Below are 19445 nucleotides of genomic sequence, written 5' to 3'. Positions count from 1 at the left end.
TTGTCTCTGACTCTCTCTCTGTCTCTCTCTTTGTCTCTGACTCTCTCTCTGTCTATCTCTTCCTCTCTCTGTGTCTCTCTGTGTCTCTCTCTTTGTCTCTTTTCTGTCTCTGTCTGTCTCTCTCTCTGTCTCTCTCTGTCCCTCTCCCTGTCTTTCATTGTCTCTCTCTTTATTTCAATGTCTCACTTTGTCTCTTTCTCTGTCTCTCTTTGTCTCTCTCTCTATCTGTCTCTCTCTGACTCTCTCTGTCTCTCTCTGTCACTCTCTCTGTCTCTCTCTGTCTCTTTCTGTCTCTCTCTCTGTATCTCTTTATCTCTCTCTGTCTCTCTCTTTGTCTTTCTTTGTCTCTGTCTCTCTCTGTCTATCTTTCTGTCTCTCTCTGTCTCTCTCTATGTCTCTCTCTGTCTCTCTCTGTCTCCATCACTGTCTCTCTCTGTCTCACTCTCTCACTTTCTGTCTCTCTCACTCTCTCTATGTCTCTCTCTGTCTCTCTCTCTCTCTGTCTCTCTATATCCCTATCTCAGTCTCTCTCTGTCTCTCTTTCTAACTCTCTCACTCTCTCTCTGTCTCTCTCCTTGTCTCTGTCTCTCTCTCTGTCTCTCTCTGTGTCTCTCTCTGTCTCTCTCTGTCTCTTTCTGTCTCTCTCTGTCTCTTTCTGTTTCTCTGTCTCTCTCTGTCTCTATCTGTTTCTCTCTCTTTGTCTCTCTCTGTCTCTCTATGTCTCTCTCTGTTTCTCTCTCTGTCTCTATTTGTGTCTCACTCTCTGTCTCTCTCTTTGTCTCTGTCTCTCTCTTTCTCTCTCTCTGTCTCTCTCTGTCTCTCTCTCTGTCTTTCTCTGTCTCTCTCTCTGTCTCTCTTTCTCTCTATGTCTCTCTCTGTCTCTCTCTCTGTATCTTTCTGTCTAGCTCTTTCTCACTCTGTGTCTCCCTGTGTCTCGCTCTTTATCTCTGTCTCCCTCTGTCTCTCTCTGTCTGTCTATCTGTCTCTCTCTGTCTCTCTCTCTCTGTCTCTCTCTCTGTCTCTCTCTTTCTCTCTCTGTGTCTCTCTCTGTCTCACTCTGTCTCTATCTCTGTCTCTATTTCTGTCTCACTCAGTCTATTTCACTCTCTCTCTGTGTCTCTCTGTCTCTCTGTCTCTCTTTCTGTCTCTCTCACTCTCTCTATGTCACTCTCTGTTTCTCATTATGTCTCTGTCTTTCCCTATCTCTGTCTCTCTCTTCCTCTCTCTGTGTCTCTCTCTGTCTCTCTTTCTCTTTCTGTCTCTCTCTGTCTCTTTCTGTCTCTCTCTGTCTCTCTCTGTTTCTCTCTTTGTCTCTCTCTGTCTCTCTCTCTTTCTCTCTATATGTATCTCTGTATGTCTCTCTCTGTCTTTCTTTGTCTCTCTCTGTCTCTCTCTCTGTCTCTCTCTATGTCTCTCTGTCTCTTTCTCTGTCTCTCTCTGTGTCTCTCTCTGTCTCTCTCTGTCTCTCTCTGTCTCTTTCTCTCTCCCTCTGTCTCTGTCTCTCTCTGTCTCTCTCTCTGTCTCTCTCTGTTACTATTTTTGTCTCTCTCTGTCTCTTTCTGTGTCTCTCTCTGTCTCTCTCTGTCTCTATCTCTGTCTCTCTCTGTCTCTCTCTCTGTCTCTCCCTGTATAATTTTGTCTCTCAGTCTCTCTGTCTCTCTCTGTCTCTCTCTCTGTATCTCTCTGTCTAGCTCTGTCTCTCTCTGTGTCTCCCTTTGTCTCGCTCTCTATCTCTGTCTCTCTCTCTCTCTTTCTGTCAATCTCTCTCTCTCTGTCTCTCTCTGTCTCTCTCTGTCTCTCTCTGTGTCTCTCTCTGTCTCTCTCTGTCACTCTCTGTCTCTCTCTTTGTCTCTCTCTGTCTCTCTCTTTGTCTCTGACTCTCTCTCTGTCTCTCTCTTTGTCTCTGACTCTCTCTCTGTCTATCTCTTCCTCTCTCTATGTCTCTCTCTGTCTCTCTCTGTCTCTCTCTGTCTGTCTCTCTGTCTCTCTCTGTCTCTCTCTCTCTGTCTCTCTCTCTGTCTCTCTCTTTCTCTCTCTGTGTCTCTCTCTGTCTCACTCTGTCTCTATCTCTGTCTCTATTTCTGTCTCACTCAGTCTATTTCACTCTCTCTCTGTGTCTCTCTGTCTCTCTGTCTCTCTTTCTGTCTCTCTCACTCTCTCTATGTCACTCTCTGTTTCTCATTATGTCTCTGTCTTTCCCTATCTCTGTCTCTCTCTTCCTCTCTCTGTGTCTCTCTCTGTCTCTCTTTCTCTTTCTGTCTCTCTCTGTCTCTTTCTGTCTCTCTCTGTCTCTCTCTGTTTCTCTCTTTGTCTCTCTCTGTCTCTCTCTCTTTCTCTCTATATGTATCTCTGTATGTCTCTCTCTGTCTTTCTTTGTCTCTCTCTGTCTCTCTCTCTGTCTCTCTCTATGTCTCTCTGTCTCTTTCTCTGTCTCTCTCTGTGTCTCTCTCTGTCTCTCTCTGTCTCTCTCTGTCTCTTTCTCTCTCCCTCTGTCTCTGTCTCTCTCTGTCTCTCTCTCTGTCTCTCTCTGTTACTATTTTTGTCTCTCTCTGTCTCTTTCTGTGTCTCTCTCTGTCTCTCTCTGTCTCTATCTCTGTCTCTCTCTGTCTCTCTCTCTGTCTCTCCCTGTATAATTTTGTCTCTCAGTCTCTCTGTCTCTCTCTGTCTCTCTCTCTGTATCTCTCTGTCTAGCTCTGTCTCTCTCTGTGTCTCCCTTTGTCTCGCTCTCTATCTCTGTCTCTCTCTCTCTCTTTCTGTCAATCTCTCTCTCTGTCTCTCTCTGTCTCTCTCTGTCTCTCTCTGTGTCTCTCTCTGTCTCTCTCTGTGTCTCTCTCTGTCTCTCTCTCTGTCTCTCTCTGTCACTCTCTGTCTCTCTCTTTGTCTCTCTCTGTCTCTCTCTTTGTCTCTGACTCTCTCCCTGTCTCTCTCTTTGTCTCTGACTCTCTCTCTGTCTATCTCTTCCTCTCTCTATGTCTCTCTCTGTCTCTCTCTGTCTCTCTCTGTCTCTTTCTGTCTCTCTCTGTCTCTCTCTGTCTCTTTCTGTCTCTGTCTCTCTCTCTGTCTCTCTCTGTTTCTCTCTCTGTTCTCTCTCTGTATCTCTCTGCCTCTCTCTGTATCTCTCTCTCTGTCTCTCTCTGTCGCTCTCTGTCTTTCTCTGTCTCTCTCAGTCTCTCTCTCTTTGTCTCTTTTCTGTCTCTGTCTGTATCTGTCTGTCTCTCTCTGTCTCTCTCTCTGTCTTTCTTTGTCCCTCTCTATTTCTATGTCTCTCTACGTCTCTCTCTCTGTCTCTGTCTGCTCTCTTTGTCTCTCTCTGTCTCTCTCATCTGTCTCTCTCCATCGCTCTCTGTCTCTCTCTATGTCTCTTTATATCCCTATCTCTGTCTCTCTCTGTCTCTCTCTGTGTCTCTCTTTCTCTCTCTCTCTCTGTCTCTCTCTGTGTCTCTCTCTCTGTCAATCTCTGTGTCTCTGTCTCTCTGTTTCTCTCTCTCTGTCTCTCTCTGTCTCTCTCTCTGTATCTCTCTGTCTAGCTCTGCCTCTCTCTGTGTCTCCCTTTGTCTAGCTCTCTATCTCTGTCTCTCTCTGTCTCTCTCTGTCACTATCTCTCTCTGTCTCTCTCTGTCTCTCTCTCTGTCTCTCTATTTGCCTTTCTCTTTCTCTGTGTCTCTCTCTGTCTCTCTTTATTTCTCTCTCACTCTCTCTCTGTCTCTCTCTGTCTCTCTCTATGTCTCTCTGTATCCCTATCTCTGTCTCTCTCTGTGTCTCTCTCTGTCTCTCTCTGTGTCTCTCTCTGTCTCTCTCTTTGTCTCTCTCTGTCTCTCTCTGTCTGTCTCTCTCCGTCGCTCTCAGTCTCTCGCTATGTCTCTCTCTATCCCTATCTCTGGCTTTCTCTGTCTCTCTCTGTCTCTCTCTGTCTCTCTCTGTGTCTCTCTCTGTCTCTCTCTCTGTCACTCTCTATGTCTCTCTCTCTGTCAATCTCTGTGTCTCTGTCTCTCTCTTTCTCTCTCTCTGTCTCTCTCTCTGTCTCTCTCTCTGTATCTCTCTGTCTAGCTCTGTCTCTCGCTGTGTCTCCCTTTGTCTCGCTCTCTATCTCTGTCTTTCTCTGTTTCTCTCTGTCTCTCTGTCTCTCTCTGTCTCTCTCTCTGTATCTCTCTGTCTAGCTCTGTCTCTCTCTGTGTCTCCCTTTGTCTCGCTCTCTATCTCTGTCTTTCCCTGTCTCTCTCTGTCACTCTCTGTCTCTCTCTGTCTCTCTCTGTCTCTCTCTCTGTCTCTCTCTTTGTCTCTCTCTTTGTCTCTCTGTGTCTCTCTCTGTCTCTCTTTATGTCTCTCTCACTCTCTCTATGTCACTCTCTGTCTCTCTCTGTGTCTCTCTCTGTCTCTCTCTGTGTCTCTCTCTGTCTCTCTCTGTGTCTCTCTCTGTCTCTCTCTCTGTCTCTCTCTGTCTCTCTCTCTGTCTCTCTCTGTCTCTCTCGTTGTCTCTCTCTGTCTCTCTCTTTCTCTCTGACTCTCTCTCTGTCTCTCTCTTTGTCTCTGACTCTCTCTCTGTCTATTTCTTCCTCTCTCTGTGTCTCTCTGTGTCTCTCCTTTTGTCTCTTTTCTGTCTCTGTCTGTCTCTCTCTGTCTCTCTCTGTCCCTCTCTCTGTCTTTCATTGTCTCTCTCTTTATTTCAATGTCTCACTTTGTCTCTCTCTCTGTCTCTCTTTGTCTCTCTCTCTCTCTGTCTCTCTCTGTCTCTCTCTGTCACTCTATCTGTCTCTCTCTGTCTCTTTCTGTCTCTCTATCTGTATCTCTTTATCTCTCTCTGTCTCTCTCTGTGTCTTTCTTTGTCTCTGTCTCTCTCTGTCTATCTTTCTGTCTCTCTCTATCTCTCTCTATGTCTCTCTCTGTCTCTCTCTGTCTCATCACTGTCTCTCTCTGTCTCACTCTCTCACTTTCTGTCTCTCTCACTCTCTCTATGTCTCTCTCTGTCTCTCTCTCTGTCTCTCTATATCCCTATCTCAGTCTCTCTCTGTCTCTCTTTCTAACTCTCTCACTCTCTCTCTGTCTCTCTCTTTGTCTCTGTCTCTCTCTCTGTCTCTCTCTGTGTCTCTCTCTGTCTCTCTCTGTCTCTTTCTGTCTCTCTCTGTCTCTCTCTGTCTCTTTCTGTTTCTCTGTCTCTCTCTCTGTCTCTATCTGTTTCTCTCTCTTTGTCTCTCTCTGTCTCTCTATGTCTCTCTCTGTGTCTCTCTCTGTCTCTATTTGTGTCTCACTCTCTGTCTCTCTCTTTGTCTCTGTCTCTCTCTTTCTCTCTCTCTGTCTCTCTCTGTCTCTCTCTCTGTCTCTCTCTGTCTCTCTCTCTGTCTCTCTTTCTCTCTATGTCTCTCTCTGTCTCTCTCTCTGTATCTTTCTGTCTAGCTCTTTCTCACTCTGTGTCTCCCTGTGTCTCGCTCTTTATCTCTGTCTCCCTCTGTCTCTCTCTGTCTGTCTCTCTGTCTCTCTCTGTCTCTCTCTCTCTGTCTCTCTCTCTGTCTCTCTCTTTCTCTCTCTGTGTCTCTCTCTGTCTCACTCTGTCTCTATCTCTGTCTCTATTTCTGTCTCACTCAGTCTATTTCACTCTCTCTCTGTGTCTCTCTGTCTCTCTGTCTCTCTTTCTGTCTCTCTCACTCTCTCTATGTCACTCTCTGTTTCTCATTATGTCTCTCTCTTTCCCTATATCTGTCTCTCTCTTCCTCTCTCTGTGTCTCTCTCTGTCTCTCTTTCTCTTTCTGTCTCTCTCTGTCTCTTTCTGTCTCTCTCTGTCTCTCTCTGTTTCTCTCTTTGTCTCTCTCTGGCTCTCTCTCTTTCTCTCTATATGTATCTCTGTATGTCTCTCTCTGTCTCTCTTTGTCTCTCTCTGTCTCTCTCTCTGTCTCTCTCTATGTCTCTCTGTCTCTTTCTCTGTCTCTCTCTGTGTCTCTCTCTGTCTCTCTCTGTCTCTCTCTGTCTCTTTCTCTCTCCCTCTGTCTCTGTCTCTCTCTGTCTCTCTCTCTGTCTCTCTCTGTTACTATTTTTGTCTCTCTCTGTCTCTTTCTGTGTCTCTCTCTGTCTCTCTCTGTCTCTATCTCTGTCTCTCTCTGTCTCTCTCTCTGTCTCTCCCTGTATAATTTTGTCTCTCAGTCTCTCTGTCTCTCTCTGTCTCTCTCTCTGTATCTCTCTGTCTAGCTCTGTCTCTCTCTGTGTCTCCCTTTGTCTCGCTCTCTATCTCTGTCTCTCTCTGTCTCTTTCTGTCAATCTCTCTCTCTCTGTCTCTCTCTGTCTCTCTCTGTCTCTCTCTGTGTCTCTCTCTGTCTCTCTCTGTGTCTCTCTCTGTCTCTCTCTCTGTCTCTCTCTGTCACTCTCTGTCTCTCTCTTTGTCTCTCTCTGTCTCTCTCTTTGTCTCTGACTCCCTCTCTGTCTCTCTCTTTGTCTCTGACTCTCTCTCTGTCTATCTCTTCCTCTCTCTATGTCTCTCTCTGTCTCTCTCTGTCTCTCTCTGTCTCTTTCTGTCTCTCTCTGTCTCTCTCTGTCTCTTTCTGTCTCTGTCTCTCTCTGTCTCTCTCTGTTTCTCTCTCTGTTTCTCTCTGTCTCTCTGTCTCTCTCTGTCTCTCTCTCTGTATCTCTCTGTCTAGCTCTGTCTCTCTCTGTGTCTCCCTTTGTCTCGCTCTCTATCTCTGTCTTTCCCTGTCTCTCTCTGTCACTCTCTGTCTCTCTCTGTCTCTCTCTGTCTCTCTCTCTGTCTCTCTCTTTGTCTCTCTCTTTGTCTCTCTGTGTCTCTCTCTGTCTCTCTTTATGTCTCTCTCACTCTCTCTATGTCACTCTCTGTCTCTCTCTGTGTCTCTCTCTGTCTCTCTCTGTGTCTCTCTCTGTCTCTCTCTGTGTCTCTCTCTGTCTCTCTCTCTGTCTCTCTCTGTCTCTCTCTCTGTCTCTCTCTGTCTCTCTCGTTGTCTCTCTCTGTCTCTCTCTTTCTCTCTGACTCTCTCTCTGTCTCTCTCTTTGTCTCTGACTCTCTCTCTGTCTATTTCTTCCTCTCTCTGTGTCTCTCTGTGTCTCTCCTTTTGTCTCTTTTCTGTCTCTGTCTGTCTCTCTCTGTCTCTCTCTGTCCCTCTCTCTGTCTTTCATTGTCTCTCTCTTTATTTCAATGTCTCACTTTGTCTCTCTCTCTGTCTCTCTTTGTCTCTCTCTCTCTCTGTCTCTCTCTGTCTCTCTCTGTCACTCTATCTGTCTCTCTCTGTCTCTTTCTGTCTCTCTATCTGTATCTCTTTATCTCTCTCTGTCTCTCTCTGTGTCTTTCTTTGTCTCTGTCTCTCTCTGTCTATCTTTCTGTCTCTCTCTATCTCTCTCTATGTCTCTCTCTGTCTCTCTCTGTCTCATCACTGTCTCTCTCTGTCTCACTCTCTCACTTTCTGTCTCTCTCACTCTCTCTATGTCTCTCTCTGTCTCTCTCTCTGTCTCTCTATATCCCTATCTCAGTCTCTCTCTGTCTCTCTTTCTAACTCTCTCACTCTCTCTCTGTCTCTCTCTTTGTCTCTGTCTCTCTCTCTGTCTCTCTCTGTGTCTCTCTCTGTCTCTCTCTGTCTCTTTCTGTCTCTCTCTGTCTCTCTCTGTCTCTTTCTGTTTCTCTGTCTCTCTCTCTGTCTCTATCTGTTTCTCTCTCTTTGTCTCTCTCTGTCTCTCTATGTCTCTCTCTGTGTCTCTCTCTGTCTCTATTTGTGTCTCACTCTCTGTCTCTCTCTTTGTCTCTGTCTCTCTCTTTCTCTCTCTCTGTCTCTCTCTGTCTCTCTCTCTGTCTCTCTCTGTCTCTCTCTCTGTCTCTCTTTCTCTCTATGTCTCTCTCTGTCTCTCTCTCTGTATCTTTCTGTCTAGCTCTTTCTCACTCTGTGTCTCCCTGTGTCTCGCTCTTTATCTCTGTCTCCCTCTGTCTCTCTCTGTCTGTCTCTCTGTCTCTCTCTGTCTCTCTCTCTCTGTCTCTCTCTCTGTCTCTCTCTTTCTCTCTCTGTGTCTCTCTCTGTCTCACTCTGTCTCTATCTCTGTCTCTATTTCTGTCTCACTCAGTCTATTTCACTCTCTCTCTGTGTCTCTCTGTCTCTCTGTCTCTCTTTCTGTCTCTCTCACTCTCTCTATGTCACTCTCTGTTTCTCATTATGTCTCTCTCTTTCCCTATATCTGTCTCTCTCTTCCTCTCTCTGTGTCTCTCTCTGTCTCTCTTTCTCTTTCTGTCTCTCTCTGTCTCTTTCTGTCTCTCTCTGTCTCTCTCTGTTTCTCTCTTTGTCTCTCTCTGGCTCTCTCTCTTTCTCTCTATATGTATCTCTGTATGTCTCTCTCTGTCTCTCTTTGTCTCTCTCTGTCTCTCTCTCTGTCTCTCTCTATGTCTCTCTGTCTCTTTCTCTGTCTCTCTCTGTGTCTCTCTCTGTCTCTCTCTGTCTCTCTCTGTCTCTTTCTCTCTCCCTCTGTCTCTGTCTCTCTCTGTCTCTCTCTCTGTCTCTCTCTGTTACTATTTTTGTCTCTCTCTGTCTCTTTCTGTCTCTCTCTGTGTCTCTCTCTGTCTCTCTATATCTCTCTCTGTATTTCTCTCTCTGTCTCTCTCTGTCTCTTTCTGTGTCTCTCTCTGTCTCTCTCTGTCTCTATCTCTGTCTCTCTCTGTCTCTCTCTCTGTCTCTCCCTGTATAATTTTGTCTCTCAGTCTCTCTGTCTCTCTCTGTCTCTCTCTCTGTATCTCTCTGTCTAGCTCTGTCTCTCTCTGTGTCTCCCTTTGTCTCGCTCTCTATCTCTGTCTCTCTCTGTCTCTCTCTGTCAATCTCTCTCTCTCTGTCTCTCTCTGTCTCTCTCTGTGTCTCTCTCTGTCTCTCTCTGTGTCTCTCTCTGTCACTCTCTGTCTCTCTCTGTCTCTCTCTGTCTCTCTCTCTGTCTCTCTCCTTGTCTCTCTCTTTGTCTCTCTGTGTCTCTCTCTGTCTCTCTTTATGTCTCTCTCACTCTCTCTATGTCACTCTCTGTCTCTCTCTGTGTCTCTCTCTGTCTCTCTCTGTGTCTCTCTCTGTCTCTCTCTGTGTCTCTCTCTGTCTCTCTCTCTGTCTCTCTCTGTCTCTCTCTCTGTCTCTCTCTGTCTCTCTCGTTGTCTCTCTCTGTCTCTCTCTTTCTCTCTGACTCTCTCTCTGTCTCTCTCTTTGTCTCTGACTCTCTCTCTGTCTATTTCTTCCTCTCTCTGTGTCTCTCTGTGTCTCTCTCTTTGTCTCTTTTCTGTCTCTGTCTGTCTCTCTCTGTCTCTCTCTGTCCCTCTCTCTGTCTTTCATTGTCTCTCTCTTTATTTCAATGTCTCACTTTGTCTCTCTCTCTGTCTCTCTTTGTCTCTCTCTGTCTCTCTCTGTCTCTCTCTGTCACTCTATCTGTCTCTCTCTGTCTCTTTCTGTCTCTCTATCTGTATCTCTTTATCTCTCTCTGTCTCTCTCTGTGTCTTTCTTTGTCTCTGTCTCTCTCTGTCTATCTTTCTGTCTCTCTCTATCTCTCTCTATGTCTCTCTCTGTCTCTCTCTGTCTCATCACTGTCTCTCTCTGTCTCACTCTCTCACTTTCTGTCTCTCTCACTCTCTCTATGTCTCTCTCTGTCTCTCTCTCTGTCTCTCTATATCCCTATCTCAGTCTCTCTCTGTCTCTCTTTCTAACTCTCTCACTCTCTCTCTGTCTCTCTCTTTGTCTCTGTCTCTCTCTCTGTCTCTCTCTGTGTCTCTCTCTGTGTCTCTCTGTCTCTTTCTGTCTCTCTCTGTCTCTCTCTGTCTCTTTCTGTTTCTCTGTCTCTCTCTCTGTCTCTATCTGTTTCTCTCTCTTTGTCTCTCTCTGTCTCTCTATGTCTCTCTCTGTGTCTCTCTCTGTCTCTATTTGTGTCTCACTCTCTGTCTCTCTCTTTGTCTCTGTCTCTCTCTTTCTCTCTCTCTGTCTCTCTCTGTCTCTCTCTCTGTCTCTCTCTGTCTCTCTCTCTGTCTCTCTTTCTCTCTATGTCTCTCTCTGTCTCTCTCTCTGTATCTTTCTGTCTAGCTCTTTCTCACTCTGTGTCTCCCTGTGTCTCGCTCTTTATCTCTGTCTCCCTCTGTCTCTCTCTGTCTGTCTCTCTGTCTCTCTCTGTCTCTCTCTCTCTGTCTCTCTCTCTGTCTCTCTCTTTCTCTCTCTGTGTCTCTCTCTGTCTCACTCTGTCTCTATCTCTGTCTCTATTTCTGTCTCACTCAGTCTATTTCACTCTCTCTCTGTGTCTCTCTGTCTCTCTGTCTCTCTTTCTGTCTCTCTCACTCTCTCTATGTCACTCTCTGTTTCTCATTATGTCTCTCTCTTTCCCTATATCTGTCTCTCTCTTCCTCTCTCTGTGTCTCTCTCTGTCTCTCTTTCTCTTTCTGTCTCTCTCTGTCTCTTTCTGTCTCTCTCTGTCTCTCTCAGTTTCTCTCTTTGTCTCTCTCTGTCTCTCTCTCTTTCTCTCTATATGTATCTCTGTATGTCTCTCTCTGTCTCTCTTTGTCTCTCTCTGTCTCTCTCTCTGTCTCTCTCTATGTCTCTCTGTCTCTTTCTCTGTCTCTCTCTGTGTCTCTCTCTGTCTCTCTCTGTCTCTCTCTGTCTCTTTCTCTCTCCCTCTGTCTCTGTCTCTCTCTGTCTCTCTCTCTGTCTCTCTCTGTTACTATTTTTGTCTCTCTCTGTCTCTTTCTGTCTCTCTCTGTGTCTCTCTCTGTCTCTCTATATCTCTCTCTGTATTTCTCTCTCTGTCTCTCTCTGTCTCTTTCTGTGTCTCTCTCTGTCTCTCTCTGTCTCTATCTCTGTCTCTCTCTGTCTCTCTCTCTGTCTCTCCCTGTATAATTTTGTCTCTCAGTCTCTCTGTCTCTCTCTGTCTCTCTCTCTGTATCTCTCTGTCTAGCTCTGTCTCTCTCTGTGTCTCCCTTTGTCTCGCTCTCTATCTCTGTCTCTCTCTGTCTCTCTCTGTCAATCTCTCTCTCTCTGTCTCTCTCTGTCTCTCTCTGTCTCTCTCTGTGTCTCTCTCTGTCTCTCTCTGTGTCTCTCTCTGTCACTCTCTGTCTCTCTCTGTCTCTCTCTGTCTCTCTCTCTGTCTCTCTCCTTGTCTCTCTCTTTGTCTCTCTGTGTCTCTCTCTGTCTCTCTTTATGTCTCTCTCACTCTCTCTATGTCACTCTCTGTCTCTCTCTGTGTCTCTCTCTGTCTCTCTCTGTGTCTCTCTCTGTCTCTCTCTGTGTCTCTCTCTGTCTCTCTCTCTGTCTCTCTCTGTCTCTCTCTCTGTCTCTCTCTGTCTCTCTCGTTGTCTCTCTCTGTCTCTCTCTTTCTCTCTGACTCTCTCTCTGTCTCTCTCTTTGTCTCTGACTCTCTCTCTGTCTATTTCTTCCTCTCTCTGTGTCTCTCTGTGTCTCTCTCTTTGTCTCTTTTCTGTCTCTGTCTGTCTCTCTCTGTCTCTCTCTGTCCCTCTCTCTGTCTTTCATTGTCTCTCTCTTTATTTCAATGTCTCACTTTGTCTCTCTCTCTGTCTCTCTTTGTCTCTCTCTCTCTGTCTCTCTCTGTCTCTCTCTGTCACTCTATCTGTCTCTCTCTGTCTCTTTCTGTCTCTCTATCTGTATCTCTTTATCTCTCTCTGTCTCTCTCTGTGTCTTTCTTTGTCTCTGTCTCTCTCTGTCTATCTTTCTGTCTCTCTCTATCTCTCTCTATGTCTCTCTCTGTCTCTCTCTGTCTCATCACTGTCTCTCTCTGTCTCACTCTCTCACTTTCTGTCTCTCTCACTCTCTCTATGTCTCTCTCTGTCTCTCTCTCTGTCTCTCTATATCCCTATCTCAGTCTCTCTCTGTCTCTCTTTCTAACTCTCTCACTCTCTCTCTGTCTCTCTCTTTGTCTCTGTCTCTCTCTCTGTCTCTCTCTGTGTCTCTCTCTGTCTCTCTCTGTCTCTTTCTGTCTCTCTCTGTCTCTCTCTGTCTCTTTCTGTTTCTCTGTCTCTCTCTCTGTCTCTATCTGTTTCTCTCTCTTTGTCTCTCTCTGTCTCTCTATGTCTCTCTCTGTGTCTCTCTCTGTCTCTATTTGTGTCTCACTCTCTGTCTCTCTCTTTGTCTCTGTCTCTCTCTTTCTCTCTCTCTGTCTCTCTCTGTCTCTCTCTCTGTCTCTCTCTGTCTCTCTCTCTGTCTCTCTTTCTCTCTATGTCTCTCTCTGTCTCTCTCTCTGTATCTTTCTGTCTAGCTCTTTCTCACTCTGTGTCTCCCTGTGTCTCGCTCTTTATCTCTGTCTCCCTCTGTCTCTCTCTGTCTGTCTCTCTGTCTCTCTCTGTCTCTCTCTCTCTGTCTCTCTCTCTGTCTCTCTCTTTCTCTCTCTGTGTCTCTCTCTGTCTCACTCTGTCTCTATCTCTGTCTCTATTTCTGTCTCACTCAGTCTATTTCACTCTCTCTCTGTGTCTCTCTGTCTCTCTGTCTCTCTTTCTGTCTCTCTCACTCTCTCTATGTCACTCTCTGTTTCTCATTATGTCTCTCTCTTTCCCTATCTCTGTCTCTCTCTTCCTCTCTCTGTGTCTCTCTCTGTCTCTCTTTCTCTTTCTGTCTCTCTCTGTCTCTTTCTGTCTCTCTCTGTCTCTCTCTGTTTCTCTCTTTGTCTCTCTCTGGCTCTCTCTCTTTCTCTCTATATGTATCTCTGTATGTCTCTCTCTGTCTCTCTTTGTCTCTCTCTGTCTCTCTCTCTGTCTCTCTCTATGTCTCTCTGTCTCTTTCTCTGTCTCTCTCTGTGTCTCTCTCTGTCTCTCTCTGTCTCTCTCTGTCTCTTTCTCTCTCCCTCTGTCTCTGTCTCTCTCTGTCTCTCTCTCTGTCTCTCTCTGTTACTATTTTTGTCTCTCTCTGTCTCTTTCTGTGTCTCTCTCTGTCTCTCTCTGTCTCTATCTCTGTCTCTCTCTGTCTCTCTCTCTGTCTCTCCCTGTATAATTTTGTCTCTCAGTCTCTCTGTCTCTCTCTGTCTCTCTCTCTGTATCTCTCTGTCTAGCTCTGTCTCTCTCTGTGTCTCCCTTTGTCTCGCTCTCTATCTCTGTCTCTCTCTGTCTCTTTCTGTCAATCTCTCTCTCTCTGTCTCTCTCTGTCTCTCTCTGTCTCTCTCTCTGTGTCTCTCTCTGTCTCTCTCTGTGTCTCTCTCTGTCTCTCTCTCTGTCTCTCTCTGTCACTCTCTGTCTCTCTCTTTGTCTCTCTCTGTCTCTCTCTTTGTCTCTGACTCCCTCTCTGTCTCTCTCTTTGTCTCTGACTCTCTCTCTGTCTATCTCTTCCTCTCTCTATGTCTCTCTCTGTCTCTCTCTGTCTCTCTCTGTCTCTTTCTGTCTCTCTCTGTCTCTCTCTGTCTCTTTCTGTCTCTGTCTCTCTCTGTCTCTCTCTGTTTCTCTCTCTGTTCTCTCTCTGTATCTCTCTGCCTCTCTCTGTATCTCTCTCTCTGTCTCTCTCTGTCGCTCTCTGTCTTTCTCTGTCTCTCTCAGTCTCTCTCTCTTTGTCTCTTTTCTGTCTCTGTCTGTATCTGTCTGTCTCTCTCTGTCTCTCTCTCTGTCTTTCTTTGTCCCTCTCTATTTCTATGTCTCTCTACGTCTCTCTCTCTGTCTCTGTCTGCTCTCTTTGTCTCTCTCTGTCTCTCTCATCTGTCTCTCTCCATCGCTCTCTGTCTCTCTCTATGTCTCTTTATATCCCTATCTCTGTCTCTCTCTGTCTCTCTCTGTGTCTCTCTTTCTCTATCTCTCTGTCTCTCTCTGTGTCTCTCTCTGTCAATCTCTGTGTCTCTGTCTCTCTGTTTCTCTCTCTCTGTCTCTCTCTGTCTCTCTCTCTGTATCTCTCTGTCTAGCTCTGCCTCTCTCTGTGTCTCCCTTTGTCTAGCTCTCTATCTCTGTCTCTCTCTGTCTCTCTCTGTCACTCTCTCTCTCTGTCTCTCTCTGTCTCTCTCTGTGTCTCTCTATTTGCCTTTCTCTTTCTCTGTGTCTCTCTCTGTCTCTCTTTATTTCTCTCTCACTCTCTCTCTGTCTCTCTTTGTCTCTCTCTATGTCTCTCTGTATCCCTATCTCTGTCTCTCTCTGTGTCTCTCTCTGTCTCTCTCTGTGTCTCTCTCTGTCTCTCTCTGTCTGTCTCTCTCCGTCGCTCTCAGTCTCTCGCTATGTCTCTCTCTATCCCTATCTCTGTCTTTCTCTGTCTCTCTCTGTCTCTCTCTGTCTCTCTCTGTGTCTCTCTCTGTCTCTCTCTCTGTCTCTCTCTGTGTCTCTCTCTCTGTCAATCTCTGTGTCTCTGTCTCTCTCTTTCTCTCTCTCTGTCTCTCTCTCTGTCTCTCTCTCTGTATCTCTCTGTCTAGCTCTGTCTCTCGCTGTGTCTCCCTTTGTCTCGCTCTCTATCTCTGTCTTTCTCTGTTTCTCTCTGTCTCTCTGTCTCTCTCTGTCTCTCTCTCTGTATCTCTCTGTCTAGCTCTGTCTCTCTCTGTGTCTCCCTTTGTCTCGCTCTCTATCTCTGTCTTTCCCTGTCTCTCTCTGTCACTCTCTGTCTCTCTCTGTCTCTCTCTGTCTCTCTCTCTGTCTCTCTCTTTGTCTCTCTCTTTGTCTCTCTCTGTCTCTCTCTGTCTCTCTTTATGTCTCTCTCACTCTCTCTATGTCATTCTCTGTCTCTCTCTGTGTCTCTCTCTGTCTCTCTCTGTGTCTCTCTCTGTCTCTCTCTGTGTCTCTCTCTGTCTCTCTCTCTGTCTCTCTCTGTCTCTCTCTCTGTCTCTCTCTGTCTCTCTCGTTGTCTCTCTCTGTCTCTCTCTTTCTCTCTGACTCTCTCTCTGTCTCTCTCTTTGTCTCTGACTCTCTCTCTGTCTATTTCTTCCTCTCTCTGTGTCTCTCTGTGTCTCTCTCTTTGTCTCTTTTCTGTCTCTGTCTGTCTCTCTCTGTCTCTCTCTGTCCCTCTCTCTGTCTTTCATTGTCTCTCTCTTTATTTCAATGTCTCACTTTGTCTCTCTCTCTGTCTCTCTTTGTCTCTCTCTCTCTCTCTGTCTCTCTCTGTCTCTCTCTGTCACTCTATCTGTCTCTCTCTGTCTCTTTCTGTCTCTCTATCTGTATCTCTTTATCTCTCTCTGTCTCTCTCTGTGTCTTTCTTTGTCTCTGTCTCTCTCTGTCTATCTTTCTGTCTCTCTCTATCTCTCTCTATGTCTCTCTCTGTGTCTCTCTCTGTCTCTCTCTGTCTCTTTCTGTCTCTCTCTGTCTCTCTCTGTCTCTTTCTGTTTCTCTGTCTCTCTCTCTGTCTCTATCTGTTTCTCTCTCTTTGTCTATCTCTGTCTCTCTATGTCTCTCTCTGTGTCTCTCTCTGTCTCTATTTGTGTCTCACTCTCTGTCTCTCTCTTTGTCTCTGTCTCTCTCTTTCTCTCTCTCTGTCTCTCTCTGTCTCTCTCTCTGTCTCTCTCTGTCTCTCTCTCTGTATCTTTCTGTCTAGCTCTTTCTCACTCTGTGTCTCCCTGTGTCTCGCTCTTTATCTCTGTCTCCCTCTGTCTCTCTCTGTCTGTCTCTCTGTCTCTCTCTGTCTCTCTCTCTCTGTCTCTCTCTCTGTCTCTCTCTTTCTCTCTGTGTGTCTCTCTCTGTCTCACTCTGTCTCTATCTCTGTCTCTATTTCTGTCTCACTCAGTCTATTTCACTCTCTCTCTGTGTCTCTCTGTCTCTCTGTCTCTCTTTCTGTCTCTCTCACTCTCTCTATGTCACTCTCTGTTTCTCATTATTTCTCTCTCTTTCCCTATCTCTGTCTCTCTCTTCCTCTCTCTGTGTCTCTCTCTGTCTCTCTTTCTCTTTCTGTCTCTCTCTGTCTCTTTCTGTCTCTCTCTGTCTCTCTCAGTTTCTCTCTTTGTCTCTCTCTGTCTCTCTCTCTTTCTCTCTATATGTATCTCTGTATGTCTCTCTCTGTCTCTCTTTGTCTCTCTCTGTCTCTCTCTGTGTCTCTCTCTATGTCTCTCTGTCTCTTTCTCTGTCTCTCTCTGTGTCTCTCTCTGTCTCTCTCTGTCTCTCTCTGTCTCTTTCTCTCTCCCTCTGTCTCTGTCTCTCTCTGTCTCTCTCTCTGTCTCTCTCTGTTACTATTTTTGTCTCTCTCTGTCTCTTTCTGTCTCTCTCTGTGTCTCTCTCTGTCTCTCTATATCTCTCTCTGTATTTCTCTCTCTGTCTCTTTCTGTGTCTCTCTCTGTCTCTCTCTGTCTCTATCTCTGTCTCTCTCTGTCTCTCTCTCTGTCTCTCCCTGTATAATTTTGTCTCTCAGTCTCTCTGTCTCTCTCTGTCTCTCTCTCTGTATCTCTCTGTCTAGCTCTGTCTCTCTCTGTGTCTCCCTTTGTCTCGCTCTCTATCTCTGTCTCTCTCTGTCTCTCTCTGTCAATCTCTCTCTCTCTGTCTCTCTCTGTCTCTCTCTGTCTCTCTCTGTGTCTCTCTCTGTCTCTCTCTGTGTCTCTCTCTGTCACTCTCTGTCTCTCTCTGTCTCTCTCTGTCTCTCTCTCTGTCTCTCTCTTTGTCTCTCTCTTTGTCTCTCTGTGTCTCTCTCTGTCTCTCTTTATGTCTCTCTCACTCTCTCTATGTCACTCTCTGTCTCTCTCTGTGTCTCTCTCTGTCTCTCTCTGTGTCTCTGTCTCTCTCTGTGTCTCTCTCTGTCTCTCTCTCTGTCTCTCTCTGTCTCTCTCTCTGTCTCTCTCTGTCTCTCTCGTTGTCTCTCTCTGTCTCTCTCTTTCTCTCTGACTCTCTCTCTGTCTCTCTCTTTGTCTCTGACTCTCTCTCTGTCTATTTCTTCCTCTCTCTGTGTCTCTCTGTGTCTCTCTCTTTGTCTCTTTTCTGTCTCTGTCTGTCTCTCTCTGTCTCTCTCTGTCCCTCTCTCTGTCTTTCATTGTCTCTCTCTTTATTTCAATGTCTCACTTTGTCTCTCTCTCTGTCTCTCTTTGTCTCTCTCTCTCTCTGTCTCTCTCTGTCTCTCTCTGTCTCTCTCTGTCACTCTATCTGTCTCTCTCTGTCTCTTTCTGTCTCTCTATCTGTATCTCTTTATCTCTCTCTGTCTCTCTCTGTGTCTTTCTTTGTCTCTGTCTCTCTCTGTCTATCTTTCTGTCTCTCTCTATCTCTCTCTATGTCTCTCTCTGTCTCATCACTGTCTCTCTCTGTCTCACTCTCTCACTTTCTGTCTCTCTCACTCTCTCTATGTCTCTCTCTGTCTCTCTATATCCCTATCTCAGTCTCTCTCTGTCTCTCTTTCTAACTCTCTCACTCTCTCTCTGTCTCTCTCTTTGTCTCTGTCTCTCTCTCTGTCTCTCTCTGTGTCTCTCTCTGTCTCTCTCTGTCTCTTTCTGTCTCTCTCTGTCTCTCTCTGTCTCTTTCTGTTTCTCTGTCTCTCTCTGTCTCTATCTGTTTCTCTCTCTTTGTCTATCTCTGTCTCTCTATGTCTCTCTCTGTGTCTCTCTCTGTCTCTATTTGTGTCTCACTCTCTGTCTCTCTCTTTGTCTCTGTCTCTCTCTTTCTCTCTCTCTGTCTCTCTCTGTCTCTCTCTCTGTCTCTCTCTGTCTCTCTCTCTGTCTCTCTTTCTCTCTATGTCTCTCTCTGTCTCTCTCTCTGTATCTTTCTGTCTAGCTCTTTCTCACTCTGTGTCTCCCTGTGTCTCGCTCTTTATCTCTGTCTCCCTCTGTCTCTCTCTGTCTGTCTCTCTGTCTCTCTCTGTCTCTCTCTCTCTGTCTCTCTCTCTGTCTCTCTCTTTCTCTCTCTCTGTGTCTCTCTCTGTCTCACTCTGTCTCTATCTCTGTCTCTATTTCTGTCTCACTCAGTCTATTTCACTCTCTCTCTGTGTCTCTCTGTCTCTCTGTCTCTCTTTTTGTCTCTCTCACTCTCTCTATGTCACTCTCTGTTTCTCATTATGTCTCTCTCTTTCCCTATCTCTGTCTCTCTCTTCCTCTCTCTGTGTCTCTCTCTGTCTCTCTTTCTCTTTCTGTCTCTCTCTGTCTCTTTCTGTCTCTCTCTGTCTCTCTCTGTTTCTCTCTTTGTCTCTCTCTGGCTCTCTCTCTTTCTCTCTATATGTATCTCTGTATGTCTCTCTCTGTCTCTCTTTGTCTCTCTCTGTCTCTCTCTCTGTCTCTCTCTATGTCTCTCTGTCTCTTTCTCTGTCTCTCTCTGTGTCTCTCTCTGTCTCTCTCTGTCTCTCTCTGTCTCTTTCTCTCTCCCTCTGTCTCTGTCTCTCTCTGTCTCTCTCTCTGTCTCTCTCTGTTACTATTTTTGTCTCTCTCTGTCTCTTTCTGTGTCTCTCTCTGTCTCTCTCTGTCTCTATCTCTGTCTCTCTCTGTCTCTCTCTCTGTCTCTCCCTGTATAATTTTGTCTCTCAGTCTCTCTGTCTCTCTCTGTCTCTCTCTCTGTATCTCTCTGTCTAGCTCTGTCTCTCTCTGTGTCTCCCTTTGTCTCGCTCTCTATCTCTGTCTCTCTCTGTCTCTTTCTGTCAATCTCTCTCTCTCTGTCTCTCTCTGTCTCTCTCTGTCTCTCTCTGTGTCTCTCTCTGTCTCTCTCTGTGTCTCTCTCTGTCTCTCTCTCTGTCTCTCTCTGTCACTCTCTGTCTCTCTCTTTGTCTCTCTCTGTCTCTCTCTTTGTCTCTGACTCCCTCTCTGTCTCTCTCTTTGTCTCTGACTCTCTCTCTGTCTATCTCTTCCTCTCTCTATGTCTCTCTCTGTCTCTCTCTGTCTCTCTCTGTCTCTTTCTGTCTCTCTCTGTCTCTCTCTGTCTCTTTCTGTCTCTGTCTCTCTCTGTCTCTCTCTGTTTCTCTCTCTGTTCTCTCTCTGTATCTCTCTGCCTCTCTCTGTATCTCTCTCTCTGTCTCTCTCTGTCGCTCTCTGTCTTTCTCTGTCTCTCTCAGTCTCTCTCTCTTTGTCTCTTTTCTGTCTCTGTCTGTATCTGTCTGTCTCTCTCTGTCTCTCTCTCTGTCTTTCTTTGTCCCTCTCTATTTCTATGTCTCTCTACGTCTCTCTCTCTGTCTCTGTCTGCTCTCTTTGTCTCTCTCTGTCTCTCTCATCTGTCTCTCTCCATCGCTCTCTGTCTCTCTCTATGTCTCTTTATATCCCTATCTCTGTCTCTCTCTGTCTCTCTCTGTGTCTCTCTTTCTCTATCTCTCTGTCTCTCTCTGTGTCTCTCTCTGTCAATCTCTGTGTCTCTGTCTCTCTGTTTCTCTCTCTCTGTCTCTCTCTGTCTCTCTCTCTGTATCTCTCTGTCTAGCTCTGCCTCTCTCTGTGTCTCCCTTTGTCTAGCTCTCTATCTCTGTCTCTCTCTGTCTCTCTCTGTCACTCTCTCTCTCTGTCTCTCTCTGTCTCTCTCTGTGTCTCTCTATTTGCCTTTCTCTTTCTCTGTGTCTCTCTCTGTCTCTCTTTATTTCTCTCTCACTCTCTCTCTGTCTCTCTTTGTCTCTCTCTATGTCTCTCTGTATCCCTATCTCTGTCTCTCTCTGTGTCTCTCTCTGTCTCTCTCTGTG

The sequence above is a fragment of the Mus caroli genome, unplaced genomic scaffold (genome assembly GCF_978045245.1).
Source record: "Mus caroli unplaced genomic scaffold, Mus_caroli_1 scaffold_21, whole genome shotgun sequence".
In the NCBI taxonomy this organism is placed as follows: domain Eukaryota; kingdom Metazoa; phylum Chordata; class Mammalia; order Rodentia; family Muridae; genus Mus; species Mus caroli.
Note: the sequence above shows the minus strand (reverse complement) of the source record.